The sequence below is a fragment of the Ursus arctos genome, unplaced genomic scaffold (genome assembly GCF_023065955.2).
Source record: "Ursus arctos isolate Adak ecotype North America unplaced genomic scaffold, UrsArc2.0 scaffold_36, whole genome shotgun sequence".
NCBI lineage: Eukaryota > Metazoa > Chordata > Mammalia > Carnivora > Ursidae > Ursus > Ursus arctos.
The window spans coordinates 2,850,005-2,872,572 of NW_026623050.1; the positions used below are offsets into that span (position 1 = coordinate 2,850,005).

At 35.5% G+C, this 22,568-nt stretch overlaps 1 long non-coding RNA gene across 1 annotated transcript in view; it reads left to right on the forward strand.

The window, feature by feature from the left end:
• The window catches only part of LOC130542500 (uncharacterized), a 121,921-nt gene extending 112,516 nt beyond the window's left edge, over positions 1-9,405 (forward strand). Inside the window, exon 3 of the long non-coding RNA XR_008957101.1 lies at positions 9,272-9,405. This is a non-coding gene — a long non-coding RNA (uncharacterized LOC130542500). The remainder of the gene's footprint in view (positions 1-9,271) is intronic.
• The last annotated feature ends 13,163 nt before the right edge of the window (positions 9,406-22,568 follow it).

The following is a 22,568-nucleotide window of genomic DNA, read 5'->3' on the forward strand; positions in this document are numbered from 1 at the left end:
ATGTATCTGAATCTTCAGGAGAGAGAAAGCTAAAAAATTTCACTGACACATTTTTTTCACCTGAAGTCTATAAGACTTGATGATAGAAGAATCATATAGAGTTAGTTGGGTCCAGTCTTCCAGGTGTATAGACAAAGCAGTACTGGGAGGCAGTTTCAATGGTAACACTCACCCAAGCAGTGCTGGGGCAGCATAGGTTGCATCAGGACAAGTGTGGGATTGGAGCCAGCATTAGCAGGCATGGAGACAGAAAGAGGACAGTAGAGGATAGTAGCAGGAGATAACTCAATGGAAGTCACTATTGGTAGGGACAAGGCACTGTAAGCTCAGTCCTAATTCCCAGAACAGTCACTTTGGAAGATGGTTAATTGGAGTCCTTGGGAGAGAAAAGTCGCCTCTCAACTCAGAGTACAAAGTTAGTGTGATGTCATTGGAAAAGTCCATGTATTTATTTTTTAATATAAAAACAGTAAAGTAAATTTTTCTCTCTGCCCCCCAAAATGTTGACATGTGGTTATAGCTTCTGCTTATCTTATGCCTAGGTGTTAATTTTATGAATTCAACAGCCTACAGTCATTAGGTACAGAAAAGTTACAATAGCATTTACTCAAATGACCATTTTTATTATTTAAAGGACAAAGTATAAAATATTCCAACAGGCGAATGCTCAAATACATTCACCAGCAGTGTTTCTCTAAATTACTAATGTAGAACTCAGAATTATCCCTCTAAAGATTTTATAAAAACTAAACAAGATGAAAGCCATTTCCCCTCAATTTCTCTCAATACACAGCAACCCTGTCTTCAAAGTGACAAAAGATGAATCTTTATGTAAATGCTTTGAACTGCCTGTAGCACAGACTTCCACATAAGAGTCAAGTTAAAATTCATCCCGTGTGTTCTGAAAGTATAGTATTCTACCAGATGAGTTTGGGTGGATGCAGAAAGGCTTAGCACATTTGATTTTTCATTGACTTGATGTTTATATTGGGTGTTCAATTGTTTTAAAGCATGACTACAGAGTGAAAAAATGCTATAGAAACTCAGGGGTCCAGAAGAAATCTCTGCTCGGCTGAATCTCCTGAGCTACGTTTATATGCATTTTCTAGACCTATTATTTTTTTCCAAACCTTTTGAGTGTTTTGGGATTGCAGTGATTGAGGAAAGTGGCCATCACGACAATTTTCTATTTAAAAACCTTTCAGCAAAGAAGCTTCTTTCTCTCCCATAGAAATGAAAGATTCCTAAAAAATTCCAAGAGAAAGACGTTGAAGAAGGGTGATTTTCTGTTGAGCAATGAGATGTCTCAGGGATATATTAGTTGACTTTATATTTTTATCTTTCTTCCTTAAAGTTAAGGAAGATTTCTAAATCTTGACAGGACACAAAGTGGGGGCTATGGAATGGGAGGAGAAAGTAAGCTTGGCAGTGGGACAGATTCTTAGATGTAATTGGCTTTACTTATGACCTAACTCTGGGGGAAAATGCTGCAGGAGGCTCAAGTTTTACTGCCATTTATTATTATTTTTATTTAATATTGACTTTACCCTTAAAATGTTTAGCCTCTTTCACTTGTCATGATCTTCCCCAGTAAGCAATTGAACACTACTGATCATGTGGTCAGCTTTGGAGAAGACTAAGTATTAGCTTAGGTTTTCAGTTTCCTCTCCCTTCCACCTCCTCCTGAGACTATGAGGTTCTCACATTATAATTTCAAGATTTCTTCCCTTTTCCCTTTTTTATGCTGGCAAAACCTGCTTTTCACTTGTATTAAAACTGTCAAAACTGCCCAAAGGGAAAAAGTATATGTTTTCCCCTTGGTACTGAAAAGAGTGAAGAAGCATATTTTGGCAGTTTCAGTGTAGGTGTGAAATTTTTCACACAGCTCTACAAGGGAGGTACACAAGTCTGGCCCTGTTGGAGCATCTGATATTTCATGGATGGCAATTTCTTTAAAAGGTATGGCCTAGGGCTAAATTAAAAGATGGGGATTTAGACTAGAAATGATAGCATTCCGTTGAAACAATTGTCAATTATGGGAAAGAGGCTGTTGCATATTTAGACAACAAATGGTGCCCCTTTAAATTTTCCCCATGGCAAGTTTTATTGTAAAATAAAGATTTGGAGTTATACATCACAAAATGTATTTTAGCCTATAGAACCCATACTACAAACAATGCAAAAAAATATTCGACTGCGAGGTATTGATTTTACATGAAAGCGTATCAGTTAGTAAAATGCGCAAACTAATAAGGCATCACCATGGCTGGGTAGGAGATCTCTAGACACAATTTATTTTTAAATTAAACCAATTATTGGCTTTGCTGCATTTAAAAAGGTATGGCATATATTCTTGGAAGGTTTTTTTAAAAAAATTCAAATAAATTACATTGATTTCAGATCCCATATTAAACAACAGTCTTACATTAGAGTTGACACATGTTGATCATTACCATAAAATTGCCAAAGCTGGGCTAAATACGCTGTGTTTTTTTTTTTTCCTCAAAGATTGGCTGCCCAAACATGAATATTGATTTTTTATTTTAACAGAGGCTGGTCCATTTCTGCTTTTACCTCACAATTTGTTTAATTACCATGGAAATTTATTGAAATAGTGTTCATTAACCATCCTCTGATTCCATCACATTTTTTTAAATGGGGGGTGAGGGGGGAAGAGGGGGGGTCAGAGGGAGTGACAGAGAATCGTAGGCAGGCTCCATGCTCAGTCACCACCCTGAGATCATGACCTGAGTGGAAATCAAGGGTCTGATGCTTAACTGACTGAGCCACCCAGGTGCCCCCCACCACAGTTTAAAAATCTGAGGTTAAAAAACTGATCAGATTCACAGAAAAAAGAATTGTAATTTTTAATCAGAGAGGATTCATATAATCCTTTGAATGTTATTTTAGTGCATTCAGTGTATCTAAACACTCATGATACACACAAGAGCTACTTGTTCCTATTAGAAGATGTCCAAGCTATGTTTTTACAGTTCTTGCCTGTTAAGTGGCGTTGAATCATCTTTTCAGATTTCCTATGTATCCATAACTTCAAATGTAAATCTAATTTTTCTAAGGAAGGAATCCCTCTTACTGTATCACTCAGTCTTTGCTTAATATTTTTCCCCAGTGAGGACAACTATATTTTGTAACTGCTCAAATTTTAAAATTGGATTCTTATGGCTAAATGAACTTCTTTCCTCATGATTTTCATTTAAACTAATTCTGTCTCCAGAGCCACTAATAATACATTCATCCCTTAGGATTATAACTCAGGTATTTATAGACGTACATCATACTTTCCTTTGGCCTTCATTAGGTTTAAAGCCCTCAGTTTCTCATCTTTTATCTGGGACATTCATCAACTCTTCCCTCACCATTTTGTTTCATCTCAATCTTCTTGTTTCCACCTTAAGAGTTTCTCTCCCTTAACGAACATTTCTGTTGTTAGATGCTATTTTCATAAGGATTTAAAAATATTTACTCTGATCAAGAAAACAGGTAAAATTATGGTACAGAATTTTGACATTTGCATGAATCACAATTTGGGTTCCCCGAACACCAAGTTTCCAGAATACTGTAGCCTCTCATCATCGTGCATCGCAGAATTCACCCCATGCAACCATCAAACCGACAGCCTAAGAACCAGGCAGGGAATTTCTCAAATGCTCCAAATAGCTGCACATCACTACAGATTATGACTGCTTGGATTTAGGGAACATTTTTTTGGCTGGGGAAACATTCCAATGGGATAGATTAATCTATGTAAACCACATAGCTCAGCTGAAACTGCTGTTCGGCATTCTAAATTGCCAGCTCCGTCTCCTTTCTGCACAAAAATGCACATTTCTTCCTATAATAAAGATATTTTATAATAGCAATAAGGCAACTCCAGGGTGTGTGGTTATCACGAGATAATCATACCCTAGAGGGATTACAGACACTTGGCTGTGCCTCATAACACCCCATGTGTGTGTTTATCTCATGATAACCACACTCGCTTTTGTATCTTATTGCCTAATTATCCTCTTCTAATGCAAAATACTAATTTTTTGTCTGAAACAATATGTGCAAGGATGCATTGCTAACAATCACAGGAGGACATTGACAAACAATGCTGCTGTTACTCTATACTCACTTCCCAGAAGAAAACTGATACACAAGAAGAAAGTTCTCGGAGTGATAGGTGAACATTATCGTCCGTTTTTGAATGAACTGCTTAAGAGGACGCTGTAGAGGCCTGTTTTACCCATTAATGCTATAAGATAGATTACCCATTTTTTTCTCTTTTAGATATTTCTCAATAATAATTGAAAACTAGAGAATGAGTAGGATTTTCAAACCTGAAAAAATAAAAAGACACTAAATTTCATTTACTCGCAGAAAGTTAATGGGAGAAATTTCTTTTGATTTATTGAGTTATCTAATTTAATAAGAATATCTGTATGCTATTCACTTCTCCACATATATTTTAACTGTCAACCTTTCAAGTTGAAAAATATATTTTAAATGTTGTACCTTACAGTAGTGCAATTCACACAAGTCCATTAATCTTGAATCATTTTACTAATTTTTAAGAAGTGAAATTATTGCCTATATAATTATGCCAATTATACATAGTAATAATTATTTTTATATTACATTATATAGCAATTAAAGCCAATAGTGGTTACATGTACAGATTTCCTATGAATCTGATCTCAGAATTGAACATTTGCAAGTGTTATTTTCTAAAATCTTCTTTGAATATATTTAAGACCCTGCAAATGCCATTAAGGACTCTTGCATTTCATTACTTCAGTTAAATTTAAATTATTCTGAGCAAAAAGAAAATCATTTTTTAAGACTTTTATGAAAAGATAGTGCTATATTCTTAAAATTGTACATTTATGTGTGCGTGTGTGTTTGTGTACGTGTGACTATACATGTGAGTTCGTGTTTGTGTTAGTGTTTGTATATATACGCCACCTGCATTTTTCAAAAGTACTCCTTCAATATGTGCTTCCACAGACCATGACCATTATTCTCAAGGCCACTCCGTATATTTTCTTAACCTTACAAACTCAGTTTCCTCTTCCTGGTTTCTGACTTCATAAATATCACTGGGTCAGATTTGCTTCAATTCAATAAACCTGTTCTTTCTGAACTGTCTGGTTATAGGCCACAAGACAAGTTGTTTGCTCTGTCCCTGGAGTCCTGTTCCAAGGGTACATTCTTGAACTTTGATTTTAGGGATGGATTATTCCCCTGCATTTACTAACAAAGACTGCATTAAATCTCAATCCATAAATGACAGGTAAATACAGCAACAATTATTAGTGACTTGAGGGCATTAGATTGTTGTAAGGAATAAAGGGTGAAAAAAGATACTTCAGAATTCCTAGTCCATTAACAGAGGGAAAATGCAATGTTTACTTAACACTCAATTATTCACTGGCAGGTAATTAATGGGAAATACTATTTTATTGTTTTTAGACACAGGCATATTTTCTTAGAGCTGAAAGGCATCTTAGAGCTCATCTATTCCAATCACCTCTTCATATAGCCAGGAAAATTTGACAACCCCATCTATTCTATTCATTTGTCTTTTTACTAAGAGCTAGGAAAGAAGATCTTTTCAATCAATACACATAATTATCTACACCAGCGTTGGTGTGAGCCTGAAATTAAGCAAAGTTAGCTAAAGCAAATCTTTTTAGACTAATGCTTGGCATCATTCTCTTTTTCCTTAGCATGCAGCTGGAGAACAGAAAGAGCTGAATAGTGTGAATAGGTAAAAATATTGGACAGCATTTCAAACTTTTGAATGCCCTGTATTTTCATTTGACTTTGCGAAATTTCCAAGATGTAGTTGGAGAAGATTCTTAGAGTTTATTAAGCAGATATTATGAAAGGCCTTCCTACTAGAAACCAACTAGATCTTGGATACACTAGGACAATTATGCTTGAATGCACTGGTGAAATCATAAGAGAGAAAGCAAAAATTTCTTAGAATGAATAAATTCAAAGGCGCAGGGAGCTTAAAGTAGAGTAAGTGCAAGATATTAGCAAATAGCATTTACCCCAGGATAGCATTTACTTACCTAACACTAATTCTGGGATGAGGACACTATGCTTTAGGCCCATGCTTTTTTATGACAATCCAATTTCATAAAATATAACAACAACGTTTTAAAAACATACTTTAAAAAATAAACCATAAGTTATTTTGAGGTATATATATTTAAGAAAATAGAATTTGGAGACCAAAAATTTCAAACTAAATGTAATTTAAATACTCTGCAAAATTTATTAAATGCAGCAAAAATGATCATCTGAAGGATATTTACAATCATAAACTATTAAAAAGAATTGCTGATGAATAACAATCAAAGCATCAAATAAAAAAACAAGAAAAGAACAATAAACTTAAATATAGTATAGACCTAAAGCACAAGAAGACTAGAAATAAAAGTTATAAATGAAAAGCAAAAATGCAAAAGAGAGTATCTACAAAGAAGTGATTCTTTGAAGAGAACCCCAAGTAAAATTAAAAAAATGGAAATTATACATGAACAATATTATGAAATGGGAAATATTTGTATAACAGGTTGAAAATTAGAAAAATGTAAAGACTGAAAAACCATGTATTCTGTATTAAAGTATTTAAAAACCAGGACTAGGTGTTTTTACCAGAGAACTCCACCAACCATTCAAGAAACACACCTTTTCAATCCCTTAACTCCCCTGAAGAAGATGGAAGCTTACTCTACCAGATATAAAATTCATCATAAAACTGTGGTAATTCGGGCAGTATGGTACTAGTACAGTCATAGACAAACATCAAGGAACAACTATAAGCAGATACATGCATGTATGGCAACGATATAGGAGAAAGGTGGTATTATAGACTGTGGGAAAATGAGGAACTCTGTATTAAATGGTTCTGTGAAAATGGGGAATCCAGGTAGAAGTATCAATGTAGAGCCTTACAACAAAAAATACAAGAAAACAAAATCCAAACAGATCTAATTAAACATCACAGTCAAAACTGCAAACTTTCGGACTACCTTTTTGGAGACTATCTTAAGAAACTCAGAGTTGAAAAGATTTTCTTAGGCAAGACACACACACGCACTCACACGCACATATAAATGCTAACTAAAGAAGAATAAATCTTAAATGCAATTTTATAATTCTCTGTTAAAATCTATGCAGATGAAAAGATAAACCACAAACTGGAAGAACATGTAATCCACAGGAATACCGTAATATCAACACAACCACGGCAAATACAATAGCCTAATAGCAAAAAATGGCAAAATTCACCAAAATGAGGACACTCAAAGAAGAGATTAATTTTAAGAGAAAAATGACAAAAAAAAAAAAGAGGGAAATGAAGTTTTTGGGTCTGTTAATTTTAAAATGATGGCAGAAGTTGTGAATCAAGCTAACCAATAGCCTGCAAATTGGTACAGGAATAAGAAGTGTGTGGGAGGAACATTTGCTTAGCCTGGTGATTGGGGCAGGTGGGATGGAATGTTCAAGAGCTGAATAGATGTTCAGCCAGTCTACTTGCTTCAGCCTCCTCCTGTATCCTGGCTCAGAACTCACTGTTGCCCCTGCCAACCCCTTTCTGCTACATGACTTGACTTGCTTCATAGGGGCCTCGCCCTTCCTTCCCTCATCTCTTGTGGTTATTAAGAGTTCAACCTTTTTTTTTTTTTTTTAATTATCTAAGGGACAGCTTTCTCAATGGCTGTCTTTATCTCCCCCACTATCTTTGTCCTTGTGAGCTTGCAATATTTTTTTATCCTCTGTTGTTGATTTAGTGAGGGGAAGAGATAAATTCCTATGTCTAATAGGCCATGATTTACTTGAAATCCTCTGCTTGGAAATTATTGCTGAATTTTCACTCTTCACAATCAGCTCAGGTCTGTAGGTTCTCTGCGTCCCAATTGTGTTTTGTTATAGAAAACTATATTCTCTGGGTATGAATTCGGGTCTAGCACTTACTGTGTTGAGCAGCATGAACTGTTTATTGGGCATAGCACAAAATAGTTTAAGAATAAATCATTTGAGTAAAATTCCAAGGTTATTTACCACATGTGAGTCATTGTGGCCCATTCCACCTGGTAGAACAGCAGTAATACCCACGGTATGGATCCTTGACTCGAATGGCCTTCCCTAAGGGATATTAGAGAGGATTTCCGTTTTGGTTGGAACTTTGGCCCGAGTGATCATTGGTATTTTCCTCTCGAGATTCCAATTCCACTTTTCTCTCTTGGTTTTTCTGTTATTTTGAGGGTTAGCAGCAGCAGCATTTGACCTGAGAAAAGCTTAAATCAAATGAAACTGATCACTGGTCTATTCTTCAAGGACCCCTCTTGGGGACTGCCATAGAATGCCCTACTGAATTTGGCATTGTGGCCTGGATGCCCAACAGTTTGGTGATCTGATCTCAATCTGGTCTTTAACATGCTAAATGTTATATTCTTAATCCCAGCTCACTGCTTCAGTTTCTTTATAGGGAAAAAGAAGGGGAGAGCATAGCCAAGACGGTTTGGTCCAGCCATGAATGAATATGAAATCTTACAGAGAAGGCTGGGCTCATAGTGAGAAAATAATGCTGGCATTAATCCACTTAGAATTGCACAGTGCTCCCACCCCCCCACCTACAATGTGGATTGGTTTAACACCCTTTGTTGGTGTTATTTGGCCATTCCCTTCAAATGCTAATGACCAGCTAGTTTAACACCCTTTATTGGTGTTATTCGGACAGTCCCTTCAAATGTGAATGAATAGCTTGCTTTGTTTCCATAGACAGGGGAGCCAAATAACTACAGGGCCTAGAAGCAAATTATTTCTCTGGTATAGACCCACCCTGAATGACGAATTGGGCTCTATGGTGGCTGTTTCACTGAAGACTGATATTTCCCTACCCATCGCAAACCAGGCCAAAAAAGGAGCTAAACCATTTTCTCCTCATTATCACCTCATTAAGCTCCCCAAGCCAGTGCAGGGCTGGGGTAGAGGCCTGCTACAGGTAGCTTAATGAGTTTCTTATTTATAGGCCCTGTGCTGTTATGCAAAAGCTTGTTATTCCCAGGCTTGGAGTATGGCATTTTCTAAAGGGAGTTAAGAAATGTAATTATCAAGGCATCTTAGTATGGGCATCACACCACTTCTTGGCCACTTGATCAACAATAAGTAAATACATTTGCTAGATTTGTAGAATTTGATTTTGTGCTGTGATGTTTACCCCATTTTTCTCATTTTCTTCTAACAACAGAACAGATGCTGGCCCAGATGTGGAAAATGCAGAAGTTTGCCAGCTTCAGGATAACTCCAAATTCGTAACTGTACACGGCATTCCGCAGATCTCTCAGTTTGCTTTTTGAGGGGAAAAAATCTCCCCTCCCCCAAAAGTGGTAAGTGTTTTTTTCTTGTTTTTTTATGGGACTTGGAGATCACATTTGAGGCGTGAAAAGCAGTCCCAATTTTAGTTCCCATATGAAGGTATTAAAAATTGCTGATTTCATATGCAAATATACAAGACTAAAATCAGTGTTCCATATTTTGGGTTTATAAAAATACTAAAATTTGAAGCGATGAACATTTATTAAGCACTGACTCTGTATATGTGTCTGGCATTGGGCAAGGTGGTGACAAGATATAAAATGTTAAACATGTAAGTCATTGTCATAGATTTCAAGAACTTTATCATCTGAAGAAGTCCTAGCAGTCATAACTTAGGTGTATATAGAGATATTACATATGTTTATTCAAGTGTGTGCACATGAATATGTATGTATGGACATATATTTCTCCACAAGGATGGTATATATTGAAGGAAGTAGAGAATAATTTTAAAGGAAAATGAAAGTTGGTCAGTAGAGAACAAGCCAAATAGGTACCTCTGTTCTCACTAATACATAGTGACTTACGATATCAGAGCAAAAGCCACCTAAAAGGGACCCATTAAAAGGGGAAAGGATCTGGCTGTATTTAAGCAGCAAGTTTAGCAAATACTAATAGTTCAAATATTTGAATGCCTGTGCTGGATGATATGGAGTATATAGAAATCAGTATTATAAACCATCTCTTCATCATGTTTATGCATAAGTAGGGGTAGGGTCGGTACATAAAGCCATATAATACCATCCAGAATATCGCTCATTAGACAAAGAAAAAGTTAAAGAAGTATCGGGAGGAATTCTTCCAATTAAAAAAATAAAATGGAATGGATGAGTTAGAATTTGAGCTCACACCTAATAGGATGGAAAGGTTTCAAAAGAGTGGTTGCTTCCATATTTTAATGTGGGACAGACTTAGGAGCAATAATTGGTTATCAGGAGCTTTAAAGATAGACCCCTTGTCTTCAAGTTATATTTTCAATACCCGTTCCTGGTGTTTTCTCTTGAGTTTTATATATTTGAGGTGGCTGACACAGACAAAGAAATGGCTAAATCTCATTCCACTCTGTGCTATTTTTGCACAAAAAGCTCACAAAGGTGTAAGGTAGGGGATGGCAGGTTACACTCAGAAAATAGGGATTAATTTATCCTGGTAAGAACTTGGGAATATATGCATAACAGTAGAAGATATAGAACAGAGAAAAAAGTGTAGGTAAAGATAACAGGTGGATCAATAAAGCCAGCTTCGGGGCACCTGGGTGGCTCAGTCAGTGAAGCGTCTGCCTTTGGCTCACGTAATGATCTCAGGGTCCTGGGAGGAAGCCCTGCTTGGGGCTCCCTGCTCAGCAGGAAGTCTGCCTCTCCCTTTACCTCCACCCCTCCCCCCAGCTTGTGCATGTGCTCTCTCGCTCTCTCTCAAATAAAAAAATAAAGCCAGGTTAGGATTTTCAGGCTTCGTTGTTGGCGCTAGTAAAGAACATTTATTTTCTAATTTTTTTTTTTTTCCCCTGAGCAATAGGAAGGAATGATCACTGCAGTGGAGACACTGCTAAAGGGAAAAACTAGAGTTTGAGAGATCATTTAGGAGCCTAGTCAAAAGTCTAAGTTAAGGTGAAAAAAAAATTTTCTGATAAATCAGAAAGAAAATGAAATCAAGATGAATGTATGCTAGATTAGAGTTGGAATACTAATTTAGCAATTGAAGTCAGAACACTTTCATAGTGAAAAGTTTGTATAATTGAAGATTAAGATTTCAAGGTCGGATAACTGGGGAATGATAATATGTGAAAATCTATATAGGAGCTTTTGGTTTAGAATTTGGCAATGGAATAGATGGTAAAAACTTATTTTAGAATGCTAAGTTGGAAGTTCACACATCTTTTGCAATAGTGTGTCCAGCAGGCAATGGCAAATTTGAAACTGTAGTTTGAAGGAATATTTTCATTTATTCTATAGCAGCAATTATAAAACAGTATAGAAAGAAAATCGAGAGTGGTAAAATCTACGTACACTGTATGGAAAGGAGAAATCTGAAGAGAAAACAGGTTAGTTCAGTTTCACAGTTTATATAAGAAGAATATTCAAGATGAAATAGAAAATAGTGTCAAATGTTCTAAAAAAAACCGTTCAATAATTGAGAAAAGGTCATTATAATTGCTGGCCAGATGGTAAGAAATGAACAGTTGAATATTAATCTATAAGTTTTTAGCTTAACAGATGTATACAGAACATTCATCCAAAAGCAATGGAATACAAATTCTTCTTAAGTGCACATGAAACACGCTCCAGGATAAATGATATGTTAGGTCACAAAACAAGTCTAGGAAGATTGAAAACCTATCAAACAAACATCTTTTCAACAGCAGTATGAAACTAGAAATCAATTACGAAAAGAAAACTAGATAATTCACAAATATGTAGAAATTAAACAGCTACCGAATAACCAATGAATGGGTCAAAGAAGAAGTTAAAACAAAAAATACTTTGAGACAAATAAAAATGGAAATACAATATACCAATACTTAAGATGCAGCAAAAGCAGTTCTAAGAGGAAAGTTCATAGTGATAAATGCCTACATAAAGAAATGAGAAAAATCTCAACCTAACTTTATACCTCAAGTAACTAGAAAAAGAACAAAGCTCAAAAGTAATAGAAGGAATGAAATTGAGTTCAGAAAAAATTTAAATGAAATGCAGACTAGAAAGACAAATTTGACAAACTCATGAAAATAAAAAAGGACTGAAATTAGAAATGGAAGAGATGTTATACCTGATAGCAAAAAAATATGAAGGATTATAACAGACTACCGTGAACACTTATACATCAACAAAATGGACAACTAAAAATGGATAATCCTAGAAGCATATACAACCTACCAAGACTAAATCCTGAAGAAAGATAAAATCTGAACAGACTGAACAGTGGGGAGACTGAATTGGTAGCTAGAAACCTAACATACAAAAGTGTATGACCAAATGGATTCAATGGTAAATTCTACCAAACATTTAAAGAGTAATTAATACCTATCCTTCTCGAACTCTTCCAAAAAAACAGAGGAGTAAGGAACCCTTCCAAACTTATTTTAAGAGGCCAACATTACCCTGTACGAAAACCAGATAAAAACAAGCCCCCTTCCCCCACCAAAAAAAGAGTAGGACAGGCCAATATCCCTGATAAACATAGATGCAAAAATCCTCAACAAAATATTAGCAAATCAAATTAAGAAATACACCACGATCAGTGGATTTATTCCTGGCACGCAAGAATGGTTCAACATCCACAAATCAAGCAAGGTGATACGACACATTAACAAAATCAAGACAAAAATTATGAGCAGGAAGGGTCCAAAATGACAGTGTAGAAGACCCTGAACTCACCTCCTCCGCAAATCAAATCTACACCTATTTATGGAGCAATTCCTCCTGACAAAGCACTGAGGACTTACTGAGCAGCTCCTGTGTGACAAAAGACTGAGAGACCACATAGAGAATAAGAGAGATGAGACACAGTAAATAAAGGAACTCCCACCCCCAATGCTGCAAATTCCAGTGGGGAGGGATAGTATGGAGATATTGTGAACAGATTCTTCTGCCCTGGGACATTAAAACAACAACAACAACAACAACAACAACAGCACTGGTGTTTAAAAGAGCAACTGAAGTATAAAGAAACCAGGCCCTGGAACCCCGCCAAACATTCCAAACTGCTGGAACTCTCTAGGTCAGAGGGGCTGGCAAATGCCATGGCTTACATTCCCCTTCCACCATGATAATCCAGAGAGGAGCAGAGTCCAGGTGCCATAGGTGGTCTCCTGCCTCAGGAGACCTAGACTCCTAGCCCACACCAGCAGACCCACCAAGGCAGCCCCAGGATGATGAACACTTCTGGCAGTATTCACCATAGCTCCAGCCATCTTGCCAAAATGACATCACCCTGGAATACTCCAGACCTGGACAACTTTGGCTCGAGATGACTTCTCAGAACATCCCTGGTGCAGGGTGCTCAGGGATCACCCATGTTCACCTTGGCTTTGGATGACTTGCCAGGGCACTTCTGCAGAGAGAGGCCTGGGAATACCCTAGCCCAAGCCCACTTCAGCTTCAGCCATCCTGCCAAGGCAGCCCCTGCACAAGGTGCCTAGGGACGTCTCCCCCACCATGCCAGCCAGCCAAAGCTACCAGGCACACCCAGTCTACACAGAGGATGACCATACACAAGACCACTTCTTCAAGTTTAGGAGAGGGACCTGTCCCACCTAATTTACAGAAAAGAAATATAGAAAGTCAAGCAAAACGAGGAGACAGAAATATGCTCCAAATGGAAAAATAAGACAACACCTCAGAAAAAAGAACTACATGAAATGGAGTTAAGCAATATACCTAATAAAGGGTTCAGAGTAATGGTCATAAAGATGCTCACTGGCCTGAAGAGAAGAGTGGACGAACTCAGAACTTCGACAGAAGTTCTTCGATAGAAAATGTTTAAAAAGAGTTGAACAATACAATAAAAAATGAAAAAATATATATACTAGATGGAATCAACAGATTAGAGGATCCAGAAAAATAAATCTATGATCTGGAAGATAGGGTAACGGAAAGCATCCAAGTAGAACAGCAAAAAGAAAGAAAAGAATTTAAAAAATGAGAATAGGTTAAGATCTTTTCCACAACATCAAGCAAACATTCACATTATAAGGGTCCCAGAAGGGAGAGAGAAAGGGGCAGAAAACTTGTACGAAGAAATAATAGCTGAAAACTTCCCTACCTGGGAAGGAAGCAGAGCTTCAGGTTCAGAAAGCACAGAGAGTTCCACACAAGATGAACTCAAAGAGGTCTGCACCACAACATCTAATAATTAAACTACTGAAGATTAAAGATAGAAAATTTTAAAAAGAAAAAAGCAACGACTAGTTATGTAAAAGGAAAACCTCAGAAGTCTATCAGTTGATTTTATGCAGATAATTTTCAGGCCAGAAGAAAGTGGCATGATGTATCAAAGTGCTGAAGGAGAAAAGAACAACAACAACAACAACCCTACAACCAAGAATACCCAGGGAATTAGCATTCGGAATTGGGAGAGAAGTAAAGAGCTTCCCAGAGAAAAGTTAAAGGAGTTCATCACTACTAAACTGGCCTTACAAGAAATGTTAAGCGGACTTCTTTAAGTAGAGAAGAAAAGGCCATGATTAGAAGGAAAAGTATGGAATGAAAATATTTCATGAGTAAAAGCACACATACAGTAACAGTAGTAAAGCAATCACTTATAAAACTAGGATGAAGGTTAAAAGACAAAAGTAATAATTTCAATTATATGTAAAAAATAAGGGGACTCACAAAATAAAAAAGATGTAAAATATGACTATACATATACATATATACAGATGTATATATATGTATATATATAAATATGGAGGGGGAATAAAAATGAAGATTTTTAGAACGTGTTTGAATTTAAGTGGCCATCAACTTACGTAGACGGCTCTATACTTAGGATGTTACGTGTGAATCACATGTTAACCACAAATCAAAAGCCTGTAATACACAAAAAATAAAGCTAAGAGTAACTCTGAAAATGTCATCAGTGCAAGAGAGCAAGAAGAAAGGAACAGAAAAGAGCTACAAAAACAACTGAGAAACAATTAACAAAGTGGTAATGAGTCTGTACCTGTCAATAATGATTTTATTTTTCTTTTGAGAGAGTGAGTGAGTGAGTAGGGAGAAGGGAACAAAGGAGAGGAAGGAAGGATCTTTAGCAGGCTTCATGCCCAGCAGGGAGTCTGACATGCGGCTCGATTTCATGGCCCTGAGATCATGACCTGAGCCAGAATCAAGAGTCAGACGCTTAACCAACTGAGCCATCCAGGTGCCCCTCAATTTTTTAAATGAAATTGTCTAAATTCTCTGATTTAAAGACAAAGAGCAACCGGATGGTAAGACCCATCGATATGCTGCTCGCAAGAGACTCTGTTCAAACCTAAAGACACATATATAGACTGAAAGTGAAGGGATGGAAAGATGATATTCCATGCAAATGGAAACAAACAAAAAAGCTGGGGTAGCAATACTTTTAGCAGACAAAATAGAATTTAAAACAAAGAATATAACAAGAGACAAAGAAGGGCGTTACATAGAGAAAAAGGGATCAATCCAACAGGAGGATATAACAATTATAAATATCTATACATACAACATTGGATTGTCTAAGTATATAAAACAAAGATTAACAGACATAAAGGGGGAGATTGACAGTAATTTAGTAATAGTAGGGGACTTTAACATCCTACCAACATCAATGGATAAATCATCCAGGCAGAAAATCAATAAGAAAAGAGTGTCTTTGAATGACACATCAGACCAGATGGATTTAATAGATACATACAAAGCAAACCATCCCAAAACAACAGAATACACATTCTTTTTAAGTACACATTGAACATTAAGGATAGATCACATGTTAGTCATAAAACAAGCCTCAATAAATTTACTACTGAAACCCTATTAAGCATCTTTTCCAGCCAACAGTATGAAACTAGACATCAATTACAAACAAAACAAAACAAAGAAAAACAAAACAAACCCAAACTGGAAAATACACAAACACATGGAGGCTAAAAAACACCAAATAACCAACAGGCCAACGACCAAATCAAAGAGGAAATTAAAAAAAAATGAAGACAAATTAAAATGAAAATACGACAGTCTGAAAATCTTTGTGACACAGCAAAAGCAATTCTGAGACAGAAATTTATGGTGATGTAGTCCTACCTCAAGAAATAAGAAAAATCTCAAAAAATACAAACTTACACCTAAAGGAATTGGAAAAAGAACAAACAAAGCCCAAAGTTAGTAGAAGAAAGAAAATAATAAAGATCATAGTGGAAATAAATGGAGACTGAAGAAACAATAGAAAAAAAAAAAAATCAAACCCAGAGTTGGTTCTTTGAAAAGATAAACAAAATTGGTAAACTTTTAGCTAGCTTCATCAAGAAAAAAGAAAGAAACCAAATAAATCAAAAATGAAAGAGCAGATATAAGAACTAACACCACAGAAATACAAAGGATTATAAGAGAATATTATGAAAAGTTATGTACCAACAAATTGGGCAAACTAAAATAAACGGATAAATTCCTAGAAACATACAATCTTCCAAAACTGAGTCAGGAAAAAAACAGAAAATCTGAACAGACCAATTATTGCTAATGATAGAATCAGTACATTAAAAACTTCCAACAAAACTCTAAAGTTAGATTTACAGGTGTATTCTATCAAACATTTAAAGAAGAGTTCATGCTTCTTCTCGATTATTCAAGAAAAATAAAAAAGCTTCCACATATATTCTATGAGGGCAGCATTACTTTGATACTAAAACCAGAGGGAGACACCATAAAAAAGAAAACTATAGACCAATATCCCTGATAAACATAAATAAAAAATCCTCAACAAAGTATTAGCAAAGCGCATTCAATGAAACATTGAAAGGATCATTCATCAGGATCAAATGGGATTTATTCCAGGGGCAAGGATGGTTCAGTGTTTGCAAATCAATGTGATATGTTACATTACCAAAATAAAAGATAAAAGTCCTATCCATAGATGCAGAAAGAGCATTTGACAAACTTCAGTATGCATTCATGCATTCATGATAAAAACAAAATCCGTCTAGAGAGAACATACCTCAACATAATAAAGGTCATATATGATAAAACCACAGCTCACATCATACTTAATAGTAAAAAGGTTTTTTGCTAAGTTCAGGAACAAGATGAGGATATCCACTCTCACCACTTTTATTCCACTGGAAGTCCTAGCCATAGCAAGCAGACAAGAAATAAAAGGCACCCAAACTGGTAAGTAAAAAGTGGAAATGTCATTATTTGCAGATGGCATACTATACATGGAAAACCCTAGGGACTCCACCAAAATATTAGAATGAATCCAGTAAATTTACAGAATACAAGTTAATATTCAAATATCTATTATATTTCTGTACACTAATAACAAAGCAGAAAGAGACATTAAGAAAATAATTTCATTTGTAGTTAAACCAAAAATAAGACTATACCTAGAAATAAACTTAACCAAGAATGTGAAAGACTTGGACTCTGAAAACTATAAAACACTGATGAAAGAAATCAAAGATGACACAAAAGGTAAGATACTCGATGCTCATGGATTGGAAGAATATTGTTAAAATGTTCATACTACCTGGAGCAATCTAGAGATTCAATGCAATTTCTATGAAAATACCAACAACGTTTTCCACAGAACTAGAACAAATAATCCAAAAATGTGTATGGAACCACAAAACACCTTAAATAACCAAGCAATCTTGAAAAAGAAGACCTAAATATGAGGTATCACAATTCCAGATTTCAAGATATTCTACAAAGCTATTGTAATTAAAATAGTATAGTACTGGCACAAAAATGGACGTATCAACGGAACAGAATAGAGATGCTAGAAATAAGCCCATGCTTATATGGTCAGTAATACACAACAAAGAATATAGAATGGGGAAAAGAGGTTTTTGTTTTTTTTTTTTTAATTAATAGTACTGGGAAAAGTAGACTGCTACATGCCAAACAAAGATACAGGTCCACTTTCTTACACTCTATGCAAAAGTAAACTCAAAGTGGATTAAAGACCTAAATGTAAGGCCTGAATCCATAAAAGCACTAGAAGAAAAAGAAAGGCATTAATCTCTCTGACAGTAACCAGAATAACATTTTTCTAGGTGTGTCTCCTCAGGCAAAGGAATCCAAAGCAAAAATAATCTATTGGAAATATACCTAAATAAAAAATGTTTGCACAAAGATACCTATGCACAAAATGAAAAGGCAACCTGCTTAATAGAAGAAGATACTTTGAAATGATATATCTGTTAAGGGGGTAACATCTAAAATACATAAAAGAACTTACAAAGCTAGTATCAAAAATAAACTAATTAAAAATTGAGCAGAGGAACCGAAGAGACATTTTTCCAAATGAGACATACAGATGGCAACAGACACATGAAAAGTTGCTTAACATCACACTCAGGAAATGCAAATTAAAGCCACAATGAGCTATCACCTTACCTCTGTCAGGATAGCTAGTATCGAAAAGACAAGAAATAAGAGGTGTTGGCCAGGATATGGAAATAAAGGGATCCCATGCTCCATTAATAATGAAAATTGGTACAGCCACTGTGAAAAGCAGTATGGAAGTTCCTTCAAAAACTTAAAAATACAAATATTATACAATCCAGTAATTTCACTACTGAGTATTTACCCAAAGAAAGTGAAAAGATTAATTTGAAAAGATAAATGCACTCCTATGTATATAGCAGCATTACTTACCATAGTCAAGATATGGAAGCAAACTAAATGCTTATTGGTAAAGGAATGAGTAATCATGACATGATACACACACACTGGAATATTATGCTTCTATAAAAAATACGAGATCTTGCCATTTGCAACAGCGTAGATGGACCTACAGGGTATTATGCTAAGTGAAATAAGACAGAAATACAATTACCATATGATTTCATTTATATGTGGAATCTAAAACAAAGCAAAGGAACAAAGCAGAAACAGACACATTAATACAGAGAACCTAGTGACTGCCAGAGGGAAAGGGGGTGTGGGTATGGGCAAAATGCGTGAAGGTGAGGAGAAGATATAGGCTTCCACTTGTGAAATGAGTAAGTCACAAAGATGAAAGGTACAGTGTAGGGAATATAGTCAGTGGTATTATAATAGTGTTGGATGGTGACAGATGGGAGCTATACTTGTGAACATAGTATAAAAGTGGTGGTACACCTAAAACTAGTGTAACATTGTGTGTCAACTATACTTGAATAAAAGTAAAAAGATGCATGCAATTCCACTTTGCTTACTTTGACTCAATCATGCCTTTAAGGAATTATAATTTTCCCTCTATTACTACTTAGACTCTGTACTAATGCTAAACAAACTATACTCACATATTCCTTTAGCAAGCATTATGCACTAATAAATCATATGATCATCTCAATAGATGTAGAAAAAGCATTTGACAAATTCAACATCCATCTATGATGAAAACTCTCAGCAGTGTGGGTATAGAGGAAACATACCTAAACATAATAAAGGCCATATATGATAAAACTACAGCTAACATACGCAATGGTGAAAGGCTGAAAACTTTCTAAGACCCAGGTCAGGACAAGGATGCCCAATCTGCCACTTTTATTCAACATAGTACTGGAAGTCATAGCCACGCAATGAGGCAAGAAAAATAAATTCAAAGTAGAACAGAGGAAGTGAAACTGTCACTATTGCCAGATGACATATTATATATAGAAAACCTCAAAGATTCCACCAAGAAAAAAAAAGAACTAAACAACAAATTGAGTAAAATTGGGGCATACAAAATCAAAGCACAAAAATCTGTTCTATTTCTATACACAGATAATCTAACAAAGAATTTAAGAAAACAATTCCATTTACATATGCATAAAAAAGAATAAAACATCTCGGGATAATTTAACCGATGAGGTGAAAGACCTATACACTGAAAACTATAAGACATTGGTGAAAAAAAAATGGCGACGACACAAATAAATGGAAAGATATATTGTGCTCATGGATTGGAGGAGTTAATATTGGTAAAATGTCCATACTACACTAAATAATCTGCAGATCCAGTGCAAGTGCTATCCAAATTACAACGGCGTATCTCACAGATATAAAGAAACCCAAAATGTGTATGGAATCACAAAAGACCCTGAATAGCCAAAGCAATCTTGAGAAAGAAGAACAGAGCAGGAGGTCTCATGTTTCCTTTTTTTTTTTTTTTCCAAACAATAATACAAAGCTATGGTAATCAAAGCAGTATGGTATTAGCATATAAACAGACACATTTCAATGGAACAGGATGGAGAGTCCAGAAATAAACCTATGCACTTATGGTCAATTTAGGACAAAAGAATCAAGAATATACAAAGAGAAAAGGATAGTCTCTTCAATAAATGGTGCTGGAAAAACTGGCCAGCCACGTGCAAAGGTATAAAACTGGACCAATATCTTTCATCATACCCAAAATCAACCCAAATGCACCAAAGATTTGAAAATAATAACTGAAACAATAAGAATCCTAGAATAAAACTAGGTGGTAAACTTCTTGACATCAGTTTTGGTGATGATTTTTTTAATTCGATGCCCAAAAGAAAAGCAATAAAAAACTCAACGTGGGAGTACATCAAACTACAAAGCTTCTGTACAGCAAAGGACACCATTAGCAAGACAAAAAGGCAACTTAGGGAAGGGGTGAATATCCAAAATATGTAAACTCCTACAACTCAAAAACAAAACAAAAACACCAAAAAACCCCCACAACCTGATTAAAAAATGGGCAGAAGGTCTCAATAGACATTTTTCAAAAGAAGACCTACAGACGGCCAATAGATGCATGAAAAGATGCCCAACATCAGTTATCAGGTAGGTGCCAAGTAAAACCACAATGAGATACCCCCTCGCCTGTTAGAGTAGCTACTATCAAAAAGACCAGAGATAAGAAGTGTTGGCAAGGATGTGGCGGAAAGGGAGCACTTGGGCACTGTTGGTAAATTGGTGCAGCCACCATGGAAAACATCATAGAGGCTCATAAAAAATTAGAAATAGAGTTACTACTCAATCCAGCAATTCCACTTATGGATATTTATCCAAAGAAAATGAAAAGCACTAACTCCAAAAAATATGTGCACCTTCTATTTATTGCAATATTATTTACAATAACCAAGATACAAAACAGTGTCCATCAATGGATAAACAGATAAAATAAATATACATGCAATAGATTACTTAGCCATAGAGGGAAATCTTATCATTTACAACAACATAGATCTTACAGACAGTATGTTAAGTGTAACAAACAAAACAAACACCACGCTCATAGGTAACAGAACAGCCAGGTGGTTGCCAGAAGCAAGCGGTGTGAGATGGGCAAAATGGATGAAGGAGGTCAATAGATACAAATATGGTGAATAACTCAACACATTTGAAAAATTATGTAAGATGAATATATCTTATGAAAAACATATTACCAAAATGGACACAAGTAGGAATGAAAAACTGCATTGTCCTATTATTTTAAAGAAATCGAATACTTAATTTAAAATCTTTCCACAGGAGAAACTTCTGGCCCAAATAGCTTCACAGGTAAATTATTCCAAATATCAGAAGAAAAAAAAAAATGGCACCAATCCTGCACAATGCTTGCAATGGTCAAAGAGTAGGAATGCTTTCTAACTAATATTAGGAGAATAGTATAAACCCATGTAACCAAAACCTAATAAGAACATTAAAAAAAAAAAAAACAGTATTATGGGCCAAACTTTTTTTTTTTTTTAAACGCAGACAGAAATATCTTAAGTTATTAGTAAATTCAATCCAGGTCCCTATATAAAAAAGGATAGCACATCAAGTTGGGCTTATTCTAGGAATGCCAGGATGGATTAACATTCAAAAAAAATTAACTGAATTTATCATGTTAAAATATTACAGGAACAAAAGCTTATGATTTCCACAGATCCAGAAAAGTATGTGAAAAAAGGTAATGCCCCTTTAGGACTTAAATACACACACGCATACACAAACCAACTCAGCAAACTGAAGAATCAAGAGAAACTTCTTTAAAAGGCATTTATAATTTTTTTTAAAAACACAAAACTAGAGCAACATTTTGCTTCTCTGAAGTACTTAGAGTTCCTAGCTAATGCAATGCCAAGAAATAGAAATTAAAAAGATGGAGGTCACCAATTTCCAGTTAGAAGTTCTGGGACATAATACAACGATACTGTGTTGAATGTTGCTGAGAGATAGCTCTAGGTGTTCTCACTATAAAAAAAGACAGGATAATTCTGTGAGGCGATGGAAGTGTTAACCCTACTGTGCTAATCATTTTGCAACATATAAGGGTATCAAATTATGTTGTATACCTTGAACTTACACAATGTTATATGTCAATTATATCTCAAAGCTGGAAAGAAAGAAAGGTATGTGGAATGGAAAGGTAAAAATAAAACTAATTATTCAACAGAACACTTGTGCTCCTAAAAACCCCAAAAAAGAACCTAAAAATCCAATAGAATTAATAAGTGAATTTAGCAAAATCCCTGGCTACAAGGTTAATCAATAAATATAAATGAA